Source organism: Panthera pardus, unplaced genomic scaffold (genome assembly GCF_024362965.1).
Source record: "Panthera pardus isolate Hobbes unplaced genomic scaffold, ASM2436296v1 HiC_scaffold_15, whole genome shotgun sequence".
Classification (NCBI taxonomy): Eukaryota; Metazoa; Chordata; class Mammalia; order Carnivora; family Felidae; genus Panthera; species Panthera pardus.
This window is the reverse complement of record NW_026526710.1, coordinates 62,410,040-62,426,221: the sequence shown is the minus strand read 5'-3', so window position 1 is coordinate 62,426,221 and position 16,182 is coordinate 62,410,040. Positions and strand designations below refer to the sequence as shown.

The following is a 16,182-nucleotide window of genomic DNA, read 5'->3' as shown; positions in this document are numbered from 1 at the left end:
CAACAGAGGTGTCTATTTCTTTTTATTAACGTGATTTTTTTTTTTTTTTTTGCTTTCCAAATTTTATTCACGGACGTGTATACATTTTAAAATCAAACACGTATGTGCCGATAAAAATAAAATTCTATGTTTAACAAGGTAGCATAATTCAGTGAAGGGAGCATGAGGTTTAGACTCTGGCCTGCAGTCACATCCTAACTCTTGCACTAAGTAGCTGGAAAAAGAATGACGTGATACCATCCCTCTCCTGTTGGGACAACAGGAAAGGGGCTGCCCTGCCCCGCCCGCCAGCCCCGTGCTCACACTCTGGACTGCTCTCTTCCCTCTCTCTTGGAGGACCTACCGCCTGAGAGATTCAGGTCTGGCCACATTCTCTTAGAGACTGCCAACTGTCGCTTCCCCCTGATGACACAGTTTCATGCTCTGGGAGCCTGTGGCAAACCCTATTCCCCCATCCATTGGCCCCTTCACCTTCTTGAGATTCTTGAGAAGTATGTGGTCTATTGCTTCCAGACCGAAGCTGCCCTCAGCTGCTACTACAAGGCCCACCCTCTGTGCTTGCTGTCCTCCTATCAGAAACTTCAGAGGGGCCCCTGGGTGGCTCAGTCCGTTGAGTCCCGGACTCTTGATTTTGGCTCAGGTCGTGATCCCAGGGTCATGGGATGGAACCCCGCATCGGGCTCTGTGCCGAGTGTGGAGCCTGCTTGGGATTCTGTCTCTCTCCCTCTGCCCTTCTCCCCCACTCACATTCTCTCTCCCCCCTTCTCTCTCTCTCTCCCTCTCTCTTAATTAAAGAAAGAAAGAAGGAAACTTTAGAGTCTTTCCCAGCCTTTGCTGCCTCTCCTGCCTTGTTATAATAAACTGGCACATGCATACCAATGCCTCGATATATGACATCTCATTACCTTGTCCGTGATCTTATCTGGGAGCAAGCAGCATACATGGGCCCACTGTCGAAGCAGGAGACAATTACATCTCTTTGCAGTGATTCTGGAAGTTACTAGGGAATGATAAGTCCATCAGGCTTACCAACTCTTTCAATCCTCATAACAACCCTAGAAGGTGGGTATTGTTCTTCTCCGCATTTGACAGATGAGAACGCTGGGGCATAGAGAGCTTGTTAGGTCACTTACTCCGAGTCACGGCTAATACATAGCAGAGCAGAAATGCCAACTGTGGTCGGCTCACCTTTGTTTAGGGAGCATGAATTCCCGTCTGCTATGCGCCTGTGCCAGACTTCTCTGGTGAGAAAAATTCTGTGGGGGAGGGGGGGAAGTGACAAGTCCCTTGGGCGTGCATCACACCATGCTTGGGTGCAGAAATGGGTCTCTTCTTTCCCTCTCCCTCCTCCTCCTTTGTCCGGCACATTCCTATCCCTTCCTCAAAGCCTGCCCTCAGGAAGGAGCCTATGGGCCTTGGAAGCAAGGACTATGTTTTCCCATCCCCCCGGAAGGCCCAGCAGAGGCCCAGACACAAACGAGGCCCTTGAGTTCAGCTGAGTTTATTTGAATGAACTTATTCATTCTAAGAGATAAGTGACTGATAAGATTTTAATGACGCCACTCCCAGGGATGGGCATTTTAATATGGGCTAAAGTCCAAGTTTGGCTTGCCCCAAAGGAATGAAGGTTTGATTGTGGAATTATGGGCATCAGACAACCAAGGTGGCTTGGGGGTACAGTAGGAAAGGGATCAGGGTGAGAGAGGCTCTTCCCGGCTCCTGAAACCACACCCCATGCAAGCAGCCGTCCTTTCTGCCTGTGTCCTGCCAGGTGCTGCAAACTAGGACCTCTGAGGAATCCAAGAAGCATGGGGGAGTGCTCGGCCCTGGCCCAGAGGGTCCCAAGAAGCCCATTTTGGCCATGCTGGGTCTAAATCTGTATAAGCACAAGCCAAGGCCTGGAGCTGGGGCCTGAGTTCACTCATCCCTGGCTCACAGCCCACTGGGGTCTCCAGGTGTATGTTGAATGCCGCAGTGAAGTTCAGATTTGTGGCCCCCACCGGCTTCAGCCCCGAGGGACACAGGAGCGGTGAGGGAACACTGGCCAGGACCGGAAGAATCACCTGACACCACTTCCAAGAGTTAACCCAGGGCCGGGATGGAATAGGTCCTAAGATAACAATTGAAATAAAAGAAATGAAACACAGGCATTTACCCAGTCGAGGCAACAGGTAGAGGGAGGGTCACCAAAACAGCCAGCAGTCGGGAGAGAACGACGTGTGTTTGCCCCCCACTGAGCTCCGCTCCTGGCCGCCAGTTCCCTTCCCTGCCTTCTGAGAGCTGAGCCTCTGCTGGGCTCCGTCCTTCCCTGTCCCCCCCGCCACCACCACCCTCCTTAGCTGCCGCTTGCCTCCCAACACCACACTTCATAGTGGGACATCCCCCCAGGGGTAATGGATGCAGAGGAGGCCTCACACCCTCAGAAGCTTCTAGAATGCTTGGGTGTAGAGGCTTTCCACAGGCACTTGGCAGCAAGGAGGTTAAGGCTGTCCCCGCAACAACCCCCAGACAGATATCTCGGCTGTGTTTAAAGGTCTGCTTCTGCCAACACAATTCGGCATCCGCTGTGTGGGATCAGGGCACATCCAGCTGCTCGTCCTGGGCCACTGAAGCGACAAGGTAGGAGGAAGAAGAAGTTCCTGGAAGGGGTTGCTAAAACAAGGCACTTTATAGCCTCATGATCAGAAGGAGTAACTGGACTGCCTTCCACAGGCACCATTTACAATCAGGAGAACTTCTCAATGTCATCTTTTTTCTGGGCTCTGAAACATGTTTTGCTGCTGGATTGGGCGGCAAAGCCCTGTTCCAACAAAGTCCATTATGGAGAAGCATTCCGTTGTAATAGAGAGATTTCCGTGTCCTGGCAAATGGCCTCCAGAAAGGAAGATCTGGGGGTCAGAGGCACCGTTTTGTAGAGCGGCCTCCTCTTGTCCCTCCCTGGTGCCAGGGTGCCCTTGGGCGGAGAGAAACGTGGTAAATTCTCTGCTTAGCCTGTTGAGGAGGTGGGGGTGGCGGGAGCACGAGAGGAGGGGAAAGGGAGTTGGAAGGGAAGGAGGAATATTGAGAAGGAAAGAGAGACCGAGGTGCTTACAGATTTTCAGTCTGGCGTCAGTTACAAACCCTCAGGTTATTAGTTCTGGAGAGGTGCTTGGAAATCAATCATTTAGAACCATGTTTTTCAAACTGTAGGTGGCAACCTCATGTGGGTCATTTGATTCATCTAGCGGATGGCAATCCACCAGCTGAAAAAGATACAGAGAGATAGAAAAACAGAACAGAATAGAAAATATCAGCCTTCCTCATGTGCAGTTAATGTAAATATTCAACCAAGCTTTTCGTTCAGTTTTACACACACACAGGTTTATTTCCTGGTCACGAAGAAAAAAATGCTATGGTGACTTATAGTTTTCACAAGTGAGAGAAACACTGGCCTTGTCCACCAACAGCTACATTTTCTCTTTAAGGAAACTGAGGTTTAAGAGGGGAAAGCACTTGTCCAAGATCACCTAGTTCATGAAATTTGAATCCAGGACACGTGGCCTGATTTCTCGGCCAGGCCCCACCCTCCAACAATTTCATGCGTCAGATCCTTTCTGTGGGGAGCGTTCTGTGGGGAGTGCACCAGGCTGGGTCACTTAAGCCTCTGAGCCTTTGTTTTCTTGTCCATAATTTGAGCCCACACCCACCTAGCAGGGTTGTGGGGAGGGTAGTGGGATTACATAAAAACCATGTCCGGCCTGTGGAAGGGACTCAGAGCACGCGATTTGTCTGTACTTCCTCTTTCTTTCCAAGTATCTGGTCACGTGGTGCACCTCCCCCCGACCAGTACCTCGCCACAGCCAAACGCCCCAGAGGACAGCCAAGGAGCTGAGACTGCTTGCATGGCCCTTCCCTTCTCAGCCGGATTCTAGCCCTTCTCTGAGCTTGCTGCTTCTCTGCTGAGAACCTGAGGGACAGCTCCGTTCCGTCTTGGGTCCCTGCAGATAAGTGACGTGATTGGTAGTCACGGAGGTGGGTTGGGAAAATTACAGCATGACCAACAACGTGCTCGTGTCCGGAGACTGGTGTGGAAGACTTTTACCTGTTGCCTCACCTGCGGAGGAAAATGATGGACCAGACCCCACATCTGGCCCCAGATACCTTAACGCTCTGTTGCCCTGTATGAAATTTGGTGTGTTGGAATCTTCTCCAAGCAGGTGGTGCAAGGGAATGGTGCATAATTATGTGGAAAACAAATGCCTTGTGGGGCTGTTTCATTTCATTTTATTTTTAAATTTTATTTATTTATTTTGAGAGAGAACGCGCACACGCACACACACACGAAAGTCGGGGAGAGGCAGAAAGAGAGAGAGAGAAAGAGAGAGAGAATCCCAAGCAGGATCTGGGCTGTCAGCACAGAGCCCGACGTGGGGCTCAATCTCATGAACTGTGAGATCTTGACCTGAGCCAAAATCAAGAGTCAGACAGAGTCATGACTTAACTGACTGAGCCACCCAGGCGCCCTGGACGCTGTTTTCATGTCAACTCATTTGGAATACTCCAGGGCCCCAAACCCTGGTGAAGCCTGAGGGTGAGGACCAACTTTCTTCTCCTGGCATCCCTGGGTATATAGACCAGTGCTGTCTTACAGAAACATCTTGCACCTTAAAGTTTTCCTAGTGGTCATACTGAAAAAAGAAAAAGAAATAGGTGAGGTTAATCTTAGTGTTGTATATTAGTGAACCCAGTCTCCTCAATAATATCATTATTATTTCGATATATAATTCATATTAAGTTATGAATGCTGTATTCCACTCTTTTGGTGCCAGATCTTCAAAATCTGGCATATATTTTATACCCACGGTCCATCTTCATTGGACTAGCCAAGTTTTATGTGCCAGTAGCCATGTGTGGCTTGCTTCTCCCATGTGGGATGGCTCAGGTATCGAGTCTTTGGAACAGAGTAGGAGTTCAAAACATTTTGCTGAACTGAACCTGACGTCGGACACCTGTTGAACTGCGGGCAGTATGCCGAGACTGGGGAGCAGGGACTGAGTGAAGAACCTGGGAGGAGGACCCTGCTGGGGGTGTCGGAAAGAAGTCCTTAGAATGAGCAGAATCACAGCCTTCAGATCAGCCACAGAACCGCCTCCCTTTCACAGCTACATCAGATGTGTTTGCCCGCCATGACGTGGGGCGTTCCAGAGGTGTTGAGCGTCAGAAAACCAGAGTCGCAAGTACAGACTCCGCGCCCCTGTGCTGTGAGCTTGCAGGGCCCGTCTCTCGGGGCCGGGAGCCTTGCCAAGTCTCACCGGAAGTGAGGCCGTTGAGTTGCCCTGGGACTGAGCGCTGGCCCCTGAGCTCTCGTGTTCATTGCAGGTAGGTTTCTACTCTGCTTCTTGTATATTTGCATTAAGAAGATCCGTAATTTTAGCTGTTGTTGTGCACGCGCCTCAAGGACCTTACCCCAAGTAAGAGGAGAAGCTCTGTGGTATCTCTGTAGGGGGTCAGTCCCCAGGGCAAGCTGGAATCCCGCTGTCCCCTGCTGCTGCTCCACGTGCTTGAGGACAGAAGGACCGCCTGCTTGGTGGAAGGACCGCAGCCTGGAGCACCATTTGCCAGCTGTCCCATGATCAGTGTCCCTGATTCTGGAAGGCACCGGAATACGAGAGGAGGTCCAGGGCCTCGGGGGATCTGTCGTAGAAGGACAAAGCATCAGCATCAGGAGTGGCGAAATGCTAATTGTGGATCTGTAGAGACAGGAAGGAGAGAGCCACTGTAGGCCAGGGGGCTGGGGACTGGCTGGGACTGGGGTGGGAGTAGGAGGGTGCAGGGAGCATGTGGCTTCTTACCTGCACTTCAGGTGTTCCCACATGGCCAGCCTGTCCAGGGCCTCTAGGCATTTGTCCTCTCTACTCCCCAAGAGGCCACGTCCTCTAAGGTGCCTCTGATCCTCTCTTCAGCCCCGCCCAACAGGCTTAGCCATTCCTTTCTGCTGCCCCATTATTCTGGATGAGCATCCTTGTCCTCAGATGTAACCCTCCAGAGTGCATTTATCCGAGCGCGGGGCTGCCTGGCTGTCCCCGCCGTGGGCTCCCCAGGGAGGGCTGTAGGTCTGCCGGTGTCTGACTCCCAAGAAGGCTGCAGTAATACTGGTGAGAGGTTACACAGAGCACGAGTGGACGAAAGGAGACACGAATCCGAGTGGGAAAGGAGGCGGGAGTGAGCCCGCAGGCTCATCCGGACTCTCTGAAGTGACAGAGGCAGGAGAGGAACGGTGGACAGGGCGACAGCCAGTCTGAGAAAAGCGTGGGCTCTGTGGCTGCTCCGGCCTTGTGGGCTCGGAGGCTAGCTGTGTGCATCATGACGGGGACCGGCCCAGCCCACGGCAGCCTGTGAGTCGGGACAGCTCACCACACTTTACACGGTGCCGCGTCAGCCACAGCCTGCTGTCCCACATCCAGTGTGAGGTACACACCTGCCGGGGTGTGGAGGTCACTGCCAAGGGCCCTTCAGAGCTTAAAGGAATGGTACAGAGACAGTTCCTTCCCTTACGGATGCAGGATCAGGGGCCCCCAGACGTCAAATGACCAGGCCAGGGCCAGTCAGGGACAGCACGGGGAATAGAGCAGGGGGTGGTGAGCTCCGAGCCCCTCCCTGCTCCTTAGCAGCGCTGTCCTTAGGGTAGCTTTGTTGTGCAGCTGACCTAAGTTTCAACAGTCCCGCTGATGGAGGAGGTGAAAGGGCAAGGAAGGAGCTTGACCGTGCCCTGTAACCCTTGGCCACATGCTCACTGGCCAACAGACTAGGGTCTCTTGCCAGTGGTGTTGCCTTTGCCTGGTCCCCTCTGAGGTTCTACTACCACAGACCCTTTGCCCAGACCTCCTATCGCCTCCCAGGCAGGAAGTCCTGGGGACCACATCATGCCCTGCAAAATGGAATCGTTTGGTACCATGAGAGCCCAATAGAGCCCAATGGAACAGCAGCTGGCCTATCGAGTGGGCTTGAGCCCACTGGCTCTGCCCAGTGAGGGCATTCTTCCATGAGTATGACTCCTACAAGGCTCTGGCTGAGGGGTGAGCTGGCCCCCTACTCCTTGAGCCACGGTGACTCACTGAGGCACAGCCAACTTCACCCCCTACTGCGGGAGGTGACGAGGAGAAGCCGAGGTAGCCAGGAGGGGACAGGTTAGGGAATGGAGTGACAGGCACCCGCTGATCCCACTCTGGTTGCGTTTGTCTCTTCCAAGGGAGGTGGTTGCTGGGCTCATTTTATTCCGACCTCAAGATCCTTTGAACCTTTGAAATGGGATAAGGGGCACTTCCCTTTTCCTAGTGGGTAATACTTTTAGAAACCAGGGGTAAATGTTTTCTTTCATTCACCCACCCCATAAACATCACGTGCAGGTGGCACCTTGGAATCCATACTGTGAGCAACAGACAAGGGGAGAGCCTCCGATACCTTGGCTTCTGGCCACACCTCCTATCCTGACACGGAGGTGGCCCACAGCAGGGCAAATAACGGCCTCAGTTTCCCTGTGTGTAAAATTGGAAGAACTGACCTTAGAGTTCATTCTAGCTCAAAGAGCTATGATTTCCCTTCAGTAATCCCACTCCAAAAAACAGGGAAAGCAGGGATTCAGGCAAATGCTTGTACACAAGTGTTCATTGCACTCCTCACAGTGGCCCAAAGGGAGAAACTCCCCAACTATCCATCGACAGATAAACGAATCGACAAGTTGTGGTATATCGATGGAATAGTGTTCAGCCATAAGAAGGGAGTGAAGTGCGGAAACATGCCCCCAAGTGGATGAACGATGGGAACATTACATTAGGTGAGAGAAACCAGACGCAACAGGTCACATATTGTGTCTCAATTGTACGAAATATTCGGAAAGCTGATGGGTGGTTTCCAGGAGCTGAGGAAGAGGGAGCGGAGAGCAAGTGGTAAATGGGTATGGGGCTTTCTTTTCGGATGTTTGAGAAACTGGGTACAGGTGGCGATGGTACAATATTGGGAATTGTTCGGCTTAAAATGATTTCGTTATGTGAATTTCACCTCAATTTGAAAACTCCTCTGTAATCCCCTTTAAAAAATGTTTTATGTGTTTATTTTACTTTTGAGAAAGAGCGAGAGCACAAGTGGGGGAGGCGCAGAGAGAGGGGGGCACTGAGCAGGCTCCATGCTGACATCAGAGAGCCTGATGCAGGGCTCAGACTCTAGAACCGAGCCGAAGTTGGGCACTTAACTGAGCCACCCAGGCGCCCCCAACCTTCTATAATTCCTAACAACCATAATATAAGTATAGCCTGTGTCTCCCACGCCATACTTGCTGGGTATAAATTAGGGCCACAATGGAAGCAACAAACACTATTTTCCAGGTTGTTTCTGCCACTCTAGTGTAAGAACACTGGGTTTCCAGCAGCTCAGCTTCCACATGGTCTGGGACTGCACTCACCACCACCCTTGGTGTGCCCCAGGGTGTCCCATGACTGTTCCCTTGTGCACCTGTGAACTTGCTTCCCCGTGCTGGGGCCTGCCACTCCCTGTGGAGTGTGGGCCGGGGTCAAGGGTGCCCTGCCACACTGTGTGCTCCACAGAGGTGGGACAACCCCCCTCCCCATCTGTGTGTTGACGCCTGTACCATAGGCCCCAAGGGGACTTGTGTTCCCATCTCAGAGATGTTAGAGACACCGCCCCCTTTCGATTTTCCTGTGCCTCCCCCTTTAGGACTCCTTCCCTGGTGCGGAACCTGGTACATGATAGGTACTCAATACTTGCGTCTCAAATGAGTGAATGAACAGGTGAACGAAGGGATATTGGAACCATGGGAGAAGAGCCAGAGGGCTATCTTAGACACAAAAGCCAGCTGTACCCAAATCTCCTGTCACCTCCAACCCTGAGGGAACCATCTGAGACCCTTTCAGGGCTTCAACTCCATCTGCCTTAGAAGACTCATGTTTGGTGGGCAGCTTGCTCCTTCAAACAACAGATGCTTGGCCACCTGTTCCCAGACTCTCCTGAATGCACCCTGACACATTCTAATCCTGGGTAGACACAGCTTATGCTCAGGCTGGAATCCAGCCATGTGAGCTGGGGAAGGTTAAGGGATGGAAAGAGCCTTGTGAGGAGTGCCCCCCCCCCCGACCATCTTATGCTGGCAACCAGGGAGGCAGCAGTGCGGCAGACAGGACTTGAGTCCTGGGCATGGAAAGCACCTGGCGTGGTGCCTGGGCACTTACCAAGTGCTCATTAAGTGTTGTTTCTGCTACAGTTAGCTGTCACACCTTCAGAAGTTCACCTCCTGCCACTTTCACACATGCATCTGATGCTAAAGCAGCTAAACTCCCTGGTGTCCTTTATGCACGCCCTGACTGTAAATTCTCTGTGTATTCCTCCTTCCCTTCCTCCCTTCCTCCCTCCGTCCACCCATCCGTCCATCCATCCATCCACCCATCCATCCAACAAGCTATCTTAAGCAGCGACTCCATGCCAGGCCCTGTACTAGGCTCAGTCTACCTGGGTGGGGCGTGATATGCTCCACACCCCCTTCCTCATTCCCTGGTTTTGTGCATTAATTGCACAAAAAGAGGCAGGAGGTTTGGGGTGTATGAGGAGGGTGCCATACCAGAATCACCGGTGCTGTGTTTTCAAGTGTCGCCCACTTTGTTCTCCTAATTGTCACCCCCATTCGCACAAGGAAATTGGGAGCAGATTTCCTGTATTGGAATGTTCATAGACACAAGACCAAGAGGCCTCTGGGACATTCCAAAATACCTTTGGAACTTTTTTGACCTTTGACTTTTGATTTGTTCACACTATGCTCAGCTGTGGGAGAATTAGCCTCCATGGTTCTATGGGGGGGGTGGGGGCAGGCCTGATTGTTATCTGGTTAATTCAGCCACACTTAAGAGTTCAGGTCCAAAACATTTACTTTCAGGTGGGCATGAAATCAGACCATCTGCTTTGCTCAGTTGACTGAGTAATTACCAGTTTCTCCTTTTATTCCTTTGGGAACACAGACTTCAGCAACTGGGTCCTTGGTGACCAGGGCACAAATCTCAGGGAATCCCAGGAAGACAAGGACTCCCTTCCACTCACAGTTGCCCTCTGAACATCCAGATATCCAGAAGACCCTCCTTATTTAGAGGAGATGGGTGCTGGAAACCCAGAGGTTGGAGAATTCTTCCAATATTTGTTCTAGAACAAAATTATTCAAGATGGCTACCAGTGTGCATTCATAGACTCTCTTTTTCTTTCTAATTCTCTTTCAACTAGTCAAGTTAAATCGAGGAGGAGGCATCAACTAGCAAATAAGTACTAACCTTTACACCCGAGGTATCTTAATTTTTTTTAATGTGTAATTTTTAATCTTAATTTTTTTATTTTGGTGGGGGTGCAGAGAGAGAGAGGGAGACACAGAATCTGAAGCAGGCTCCAGGCTCTGAGCCATCAGCACAGAGCCTGACGCAGGTTTTGAATTCACAAACCGTGAGATCATAACCTGAGCCGAAGTCAGATGCTTAACCAACTGAGCCACCGGGTGCCCCTAACACCCAAGGTATCTATAATGGCCCCTAACCAAGAGACCAGCTAAATTCCCCTCTAGCAAAGGCAGTCAGGACAGCATAGAAATTTATGAATATTGTTAAGCAGGAAAAAAAGGCATATTACGAGGCAGTTTATAATATATAATCCCATTTTTAAAATACCTATATGCACAAAAATATAGATATTGCAAAGTGTGCATGGGGCTGTCCCTGAATAGCCAGGATAGATGGTGGTTTTTGTTTTCTTCCTTTTCCTTTTCTGTATTTTCTGGGTTTTTTTTAGGAATGAGCCTGTATTGCCCTTACAATAAGAAGACCATAGAGGAGAAAATGTTTTCTTTTTAGTTCACTCATTTTCCCCCCGCGAAGTGGATCAGTAATTTCTTTCCACTGTACCTTCATTGCCTTTGTTAGAAGCGAGCTTGGGCATTCTCTTGGTTAGAGGCTGTCAGCACACACACGTAGGATGCTAAGGAGAGGTATTAAAGCCAGGTTAGCACTTAGTTGAAGCTTCCTCCTTGTTTTCATTAGATTACTGGAAAAGGTGAGCATGGTCAGGCCTCTGGGGCGGGGGTGGGCGTGCAGGGACCATGTGTGCCTGGGCTACTGTGGGTTCTCAGTAAAGCAGTGCATCATGGGACCCCTGGCTCTGGCCTGCGAGTCCGGAGGGTAGAGTGTGGAAACCCTGTAGTAGTCGCTGTCCTAAGGCCTCGGGTCAGTGGGGGTGCAGGTCTATCAGTAACTTGAACTAAGCTCCTGCCAAGCCTGGGCCCCCTTCCTGTGCTTCCTGCCCCTGGGGTTCTTGTGTCTGCTCTGCTTGGGAGATCAGTACTTTCTGGGCATCAACCTTGACCTCGGTCTCAGAGCAAAGTGCTTGGAAAGCAGGGAGTCTTTGGAGTTAGTATCCTGGATGTGGAAAGACTGCTGGGGAGCCTTCCCCCAAGGGAAGCCCCAGCCCCACCTGACCTCCTCTGGGCCACCCCCAGGGCACTTTCTGTTTTCCTTCCCCAGGCCCTTACTACATCGACCTTCATGGTTATTAATGAAGAGCCCGTTGCACTACTCGATTGTCAGTTGGTCACAGAACTGTTGTGAAAAGGAAATCAAGTCAGAGGATGGGGGTCTAGCCCTTCGCAAAGTACTTGTGACATAGAAGCAACTCATTAAGTGCGGTCCTGTCCCCCACCCACCTCCTTGCTTTTCATCCCACCGCACCTAGCCCAGGTCTGTCACACAGAGGGGCTCTTGTTGAAGGTGCCCAAATGTGTCCTGGGGAGGAAGATCGGGGAAGGAGGGGCGAGGGAGCAAACATTCCCTCCATATGGAGCCTGGGTGCCAGGCCCTGCCTTAGGTGCCCATAGACAATGTGTTCTATTGGGAACGTTCAGGGAACGGCTGGGGTCTCTGGGGAGGCTGGAGCGTCTTCGACCCGCGTTTCTGATCTCTGCCGGTGCTGGGGGATTAGCCAACAGAAAGGTGGGTCCTCTCTAGCACTTCTGTTTAACCTGAACAGTCTCCCATCCAGATGCAGGAAAGAGAAAACCACCTCTGAGAAAAGATGGGAGGGATTTATGTGCCCCTCCCCGAGAAGAACCCGAAGCAGGCCCGGGGTTCTTGCTATCCCAAAAGCTGCAGGTTACGCCCACAGATCCCATCCTGGAAGTGGGGGAGATGGAGGTGGAATAAACAACCCAGAACAGCGTGACCATCATTGATCTCAGCCAAGTCTGTGGTGGAGCAAGAAGGGCCACTACTGGGCTTCCTGGAGCCTCAGGCCCCAAACAGGTCCCTGGAGGTTTGGACAGGTGCCTCCTCTCTGGACTCGCTGTTGACACTTCAGTCTTGCTTCTGTCTCGCTTCCGGCTCAAGGCCCTGAGCTAGAAGCCCTTCCGTGTCGCCGCCCCTTCCCCTGCCACCACCAAGCAAGTGCAGCTAAAACCCGACAGCCCCTCTTGGTCCCCTTGTCTCCTGTAGAACGAGGTGGGCATTTGGGCTGGGAGACGGTGACAGGTGGAAACCAAGTCTGCCGAGTAGTCTGCTTAGCAGTGTAATCGGAGGAAGCGCGCATCCTGATGAAAACTCATTTATTTGTTACCGATGATCCCTGTCGCGTTGTGGGGTAGGGAAAGCAGCGCTTGAGAAAATACACAGAGGCCTGTTTACCAGGAAAACGGTAAAGCCCCTCGTTTCTCCTTTCCCTCATACCTTTTGCCACCTCTGTCTTCTCTGTGCACTTTAAAAGATGACCTATTTTGTGGCACCTGGGTGGCCCATTCAGTCAAGTGTCCGCCTTTGGCTCAGGTCATGATCTCACCGTTAGCGAGATCGAGCCCTACATCGGGCTCTGTGCTGACAGCTCAAAGCCTGGAGCCTGCTTCGGATTCTGGGTCTCCCTCTCTCTCTTCCCCTTCCCTGCTCGCGCTCTGTCTCTCTCAAGAATAAATAAACGTTAAAAAAAATTTTTTTTTTTTTAAAGATGACCGATTTTGATCCTGGCGAATGTGAGTTTAATTAACTAGAGGAGTCCAAGGGTCAAGGACAGCTTGAGAATTAAAAACAAAAGGTGCCAGAATGTTAATAACCAGGTGACCTGTCCCCAAAACATGAGTGAATGGGAAAGGCTTTGGATGCCCAGAGACCTAGGTTTCCATTCCTCTGATGAGCCAAGTGTTCCTGATCACGTCATTTCCCTCCCCGTTCCCCAGGCTGCAGAGCTCTGAGAACTTCCCGCGAAAAATGCTTCCATTCTGTTTTCTGTGCATCTTTGAGGGCAGGCCTTGATTCCTCTCTATCACTGGAAGATTTGTGAGGGCCGGGAAAACCAAAACACTCTGTCTCAGGCTGAGTTCTATGTTTAATTGACTCAAGGATATCATGAAAACCCTCCTCTTCATACAAGGAGCCACTACGCCGGCCTCAGAGGGGTGCTGGAATGTTCTAGAAGCCTTGATGCCCAGTGGTACTCATCCATTCAGGTGGCGGACACTTGCTGAACCCTGCTTTGTGCCAGGCCCGCTGCCAGAGGGCCACCAAGACAGGGGATGTCCCTGCTCCTGACAGCTCTCGTTCCAGGGGACAGTGTTACCAGGTCCCCCACTGTGGGCTGAGCCAGTAGCCTGAGAGGCTTCACCCTGGAGCTTGCGTCTCGGGACCACAAGAAATGCATTGCAGAGCAGAGAGAAAAGGGAACACTGAGGAGAGGGGGTAGAGCCTGATCCAGGAACGGGGTCCTGAGCAGAGCAGGAGCCCTGGCAGGGCCTGGGCCGCCCACGCCAACCGCAGGATGGCCTGGCTCTTAGAGAAAGCGGGTGGGGAAGCAGGGGCGGAGAGCGGCCAGCCGGCCGCAGCCAGACTCAACCCTGCCAATGGGACATTGCAAGGTCTCGTCGCGTGGGGCGGGGAGGAGAGGCCTTCTCCCCATTGGGATGGAGGGCCTGTTTGAATTCTTTGGCTCAGAAGAAGCAGCCTGCTGGGAACCTGTCTATACCTGCCTGCCACACTGCGCCAGTCCCAGCCCCGAGGATTCTTCTGTTCTATTGTTTCCTCCACCCCACACCCCAGCCCAAGAATAAAGATAACCGCCCCCTGCCCACTGCCGCCCGCCTTCCACACCCGGGTGACTCAGGCTGGTGTCAGCCGTGCTGCTCGGCCTGGCTCCGCTCAGCTGCCTACATCTGCTGCCGATTTGCCGGCCGAACCAGTAGCCCTTTCTGTCTCTGCGGCCTAAATTAGGGTGGGGTTTTTCTTGGATTAAAAAAAAAAAAAGAAATGGTACCTTTCCCCCCTGTGGTGTGCAGATTATTATAGCGTCTGCTTGCTGAAGAGGCACAAGAAAGAAAGTGACCTCGGACAAGTCCATTTTAATTGTGGCGTTCAGCTGCCCGAGGTCTCCTGTCCACTCTGGCCAGTTCTGAGCCAAACCAGTTTTCCATGGCCAGACCGGGCCCGGTTTCCACAGCATTTCCTGTCAGGAAGTTCCCCCGCCCAGTATGTGCTGTTAAATGGGATCCTTTTCGTTCCTTTTCCTCTTATAAACTTCCCTTTCAGGTGATCCTGAAGGCAGAGTCGGGATGTGGCCGCGCAGGGGGAAGGGAGCTCTAGGCCCCGTTCCCAAAAAGGAGGCTGTTCTGGAAGGGAGGCTGGCCGGGCACTGGCCGGGGTCAGCCGCCCCGGGGTCCCGGCCCCAGGACCAAGCACGGGATGACTTCCTGCTCTGCCGAGGGTGCCGCCTGCCTCACCCCTCAAGCGAGGCCCCTGGGAACCCCCTCTTCTCCCTTCCCCGCAGAGGTGGCTCTTCTCCCTCTCGGTGAAGGAGGATTTGAGAAGTAGTGGGAAGAATACCCGGCCCTAAAAATACCTTCTTCCTTCTCCCATCCTGAAAATATACCCACCGCAAGCTTCCCACAGAGGGTGAAATTCTACCTTTCCCACTTCAGCCTTCGTTTCCTTGTCTCCAGCACTCTGGGGGGAGGGGAGGCCACCAGTAGGGCTCCGGGGTCCCCCCCCCCCCCCCCCGCCGCAACCCAGGAAACTGGCAGCCATCCTTCAGGAGCGGGCCCGGGAAAGGTGAGCGGGATTTGGGCGCCAGAGGCAAAGCCGGCCAGCTGAAACCACTGCCCAGGGGCCGGTAGGGAAGGAGGGTGACAGGTGAGAGGTCAGGGAGGGTTAACACCTGGCCCATCTCCTTCAGTCTTTGAATCTGTTTCATAATGTGGGTAGTTTTTTCCCCCTTTTGGGTGTGACAGACGAGGGACTTGAAATTCAGAGAAGCAAAATGTCACCCGACCTCACACAACTGGAACTAGAAATTACGGCTGTCTTCCTCAGAGAGGCATCCATGCTTCCTTCCTTCCTTCCTTCCTTCCTTCCTTCCTTCCTTCCTTCCCTCCTTCCTTCCTTCCTTCCTTCCTTCCTTCCTTCCTTCCTTCCCTTCCTCCCTCCCTCCCTCCCTCCTTCCTTCCTTCCTTCCTTCCTTCCTTCCTTCCTTCCCTTCCTCCCTCCCTCCCTCCTTCCTTCCTTCCTTCCTTCCCTTCCTCCCTCCCTCCCTTCCTCCCTCCTTCCTTCCTTGCCTCCTTCCTTCCCTCCCTCCCTCCTTCCTTCCCTCCCTCCCTCCTTCCTTCCTTCCCTCCTTCCTTCCCTCCCCCCTTTCCTTCCTTCCTTCCTTCCTTCCTTCCTTCCTTCCTTCCTTCCTTGTCAAATATGCATAACATAAAATTCACATTTAAGTATATAATTCAGGGGCATTAAGTACATCCACAGTGTTATGCAGCCATCATCACCATCCATCTCCAGAACTTTTCATCTTCTCAAACTGAACCTCTGTCCCCACTAAACACTGACGCCCCAATCACCCCTCCCCACAACCCCTGGTAACCACCGTTCTGTTTTCTGTCACTATGAATCTGACTATCCTAAGGACCTCGTACGAGTGGAAGCATACAGTCCATGTCTTTTCATGACTGGCTTTTTTCACTCAGCATGACGTCTCTAAAGGTCGGTCATTCATAATGTAGCAGGTGTCAGAACTTCATTCCTTTTTATGGCTGAATAATATTCCGTCCTGTGGAGGTACCGTATTTCTTTATCCAGTCATCTGTCTATGGACTTTTGAACTGTTGGCTGTGAACATGGGTGTAGAAATATCTGTTCAAGT

At 52.1% G+C, this 16,182-nt stretch overlaps 1 protein-coding gene across 5 annotated transcripts in view; it reads left to right on the top strand.

Moving 5' to 3' along the window:
• Positions 1–16,182, top strand: part of ZBTB7C (zinc finger and BTB domain containing 7C) — a 351,048-nt gene that overhangs the window by 291,852 nt on the left and 43,014 nt on the right. The window contains exon 4 of one of the 5 annotated variants that reach the window (XM_053902677.1): positions 5,142–5,358. The exons of the other annotated variants lie outside the window; for them this stretch is intronic. The gene's annotated coding sequence lies outside the window, so the exon portion shown is untranslated. The remainder of the gene's footprint in view (positions 1–5,141; positions 5,359–16,182) is intronic. 5 annotated transcript variants of the gene reach the window in all.